At 40.1% G+C, this 2,500-nt stretch overlaps 1 protein-coding gene and 1 long non-coding RNA gene across 2 annotated transcripts in view; one reads left to right on the top strand and one right to left on the bottom strand.

The window, feature by feature from the left end:
• The window catches only part of LOC135092896 (basic-leucine zipper transcription factor A-like), a 115,903-nt gene that overhangs the window by 105,165 nt on the left and 8,238 nt on the right, over window positions 1–2,500 (top strand). The window lies entirely within an intron of this gene.
• The window catches only part of LOC135092897 (uncharacterized), a 78,864-nt gene that overhangs the window by 74,601 nt on the left and 1,763 nt on the right, over window positions 1–2,500 (bottom strand). The window lies entirely within an intron of this gene.

The raw sequence follows: 2,500 nt of genomic DNA, 5'->3' as shown, positions 1-2,500 counted from the left end.
ATATGCTGCCACCAGATGTAATAGAGAAGCAAAATATCCACATGCTGCCACCAATTGTAACATAGAAACAAAATATCCACTCGCTGCCACAAACTGTATCAAAAGACAAAATATCCACTCACTGCTACCAAATATAACAGAGACAAAATATCCACAACCACTGCTACAATTTTTAACCGAAGACAATATCCACGCACTGTCACCATTTTTTTTCGAGTGAGGGAAATAAAGAAGAATCGTCAAAATTTCCGATAGCATCATTAATTAGCGTGGATCATTAATTAGTGAGAGGGTAAAAGTAGTTTAGTGCCAATTGAAAAAGCATTCACTCAACTTTTCGTCTGATTATGAAACATTTTTTTTGTGCACTTTAATTATTCATCCAGATCGTTTTTCATTAATTACAAAAGACAGGTAGGCCATACATCGCAGGTGAAGGGAAAAAAAGGTATTTAATATTCTATTCCAAAAGCATTTAATTAACTTTTCATCTAATTATGGAGCTGTTTTATGCATTTCAATCACTCGCTCAGACAGATTTCCATTGATGACAAGAGGCGCACCAAACACTAGGCACAAGCAGGACTGACGGTATTTTAAACTGTCCAAAGGCATTTAAGCAGCTTTTGATCTAATTATGGAACATTTTTGTGGGTTTCAATCATTCATTCAGATAGACTTTCGTGAATGACAACAGATACACCAAACATTAAAGATAACTTAACCTAACCTAATGTAATCTAACTTAACCTAACTTAACCTGACGTAACCAAACCAAACCAAACCAAGCCAAACCTAACCTAACCTAATGTAACCTAACTTAACTTAACCTAACTTAACCTAACCTAATTTAACCTAACCTAACCTAACCCAACCTAATTCAACCAAACCCAACCACAAACCTCACCGTAACTATTCTCGTCAAGCACAACAGGTAGATCAATAACTAAAAGGCAAAAAAAAAAAAAAGAAAAAGAAAAGATAATTTAAGCTAAACTCCTTGACCCATTTATTTAACTTTTTAATAGCGTAATTCAGAAAGGCAATACATTTCAATAATTCAAAAGGGTCTATTTTTCAGTGGGTGCTGCTCGTCATCAGGCAAATTATGAATAAGAAAGTGAAGTGATGAATTAAGCCTAGTCACGCCGGTATGAAAAACACCTTGTTGATGGCAGGTTCCTCAACGGCGAAGGGAAGGGAAGGGAAGGGAAGGGAAGGGAAGGGAAGGAAAGAGAAGAGAACAAAGAAGAGAAAAGGAAAATAAAATAAAATAGATGATGAATGAAAGCAAAGGAAGAGGGAAGGAAAGAAAATAGAGAAAAGGAAAGGAAACGAATGGAAAGGAAAATGAAGAAAAAAAGAGAAGGGAAAAGGAAAGGGAAGGAAAACAAAAAAAGGAAAGCAAGAGAAGGAAAGAAATAAGAAAGAAAATAAAGAAATGAGAAGGAAAAGAAAAAAAGAAAGGGATGGAAGGGAAAGAAACGAAAAAAAGAGAGGGGTCGAGAAGGGAAGAAGGGAAGAAGAAGGGGAGAGGGGAAGATGAAACAGAAACCAGTAGAAATTAGTACAGATGAGAAAGCAGTAAAGGAGGAGAGGAGGATAATGAGAAGGGAAGAGAAGGGAAGGGAAGGGAAGGGAAGAGAGGAAGAAGGGAGGGAGAGAGGAGGATCAGAACAAAACGAGGAATGGTAAGGGTGAAGTAAAGGTCGAGGGAAGGAAGGAAGAGATAAAAAAGATGATAATGATGATGATGCAGCGTGGGAAGGGGGATAAGAGAGAGAGAGAGAGAGAGAGAGAGAGAGAGAGAGAGAGAGAGAGAGAGAGAGAGAGAGAGAGAGAGAGAGAGAGAGAGAGAGAGAGATACCAGGTTAAATAGAGAAATGATAAAATAAACAGGTGCAAATATTGAAATAACTCAGGTGTGTTTGCCAAGGCAGGTAAATAATAATTCCTTACCTGTTTTCATCCCTTCCCTCCCTCCACTCCCTCTCTCCTTCTCCCTCCCTCCCTCCCCCTTTCCCTCCATCCATCTCTCTCTCTCTCTCTCTCTCTCTCTCTCTCTCTCTCTCTCTCTCTCTCTCTCTCTCTCTCTCTCTCTCTCTCTCTCTCTCTCCTTCCCTCCACTCCATCCCTCCATCCTTGCCTCTCTCTCCTTTCTTCCCTTCACTCCTTCTACTTCCTCTCTTCTTCCCTCCATCCTTCCTTCTTTGCTTCTCCTTCCTTTTCCTTCTTCCACTTCCTTTTTCCTTCCCTCCTTTCCTTTACTCCCTCTATCCTTCCTTTTATCCCTTCTCTTCTCCCCATCCTTCCCTTATTCTCTCTCTCTCTCTCTATCTGATTACTTTTCTCAAATCATACTGCTACCTCCTCCTCCTCCTCCTCCTCCTCCTCCTCCTCCTCCTCCTCCTCCTCCTCCTCCTCCTCCTCCTTCTCAGTGTAAAGACGCAAATTAACAAGACCGTACCTTTGTGTTCTTTTCGTAAGGAATATCAGCTGT

This window comes from Scylla paramamosain, chromosome 41 (assembly GCF_035594125.1).
Source record: "Scylla paramamosain isolate STU-SP2022 chromosome 41, ASM3559412v1, whole genome shotgun sequence".
Classification (NCBI taxonomy): domain Eukaryota; kingdom Metazoa; phylum Arthropoda; class Malacostraca; order Decapoda; family Portunidae; genus Scylla; species Scylla paramamosain.
Note: the sequence above shows the minus strand (reverse complement) of the source record. Positions and strands in the feature narration are given on the sequence as shown.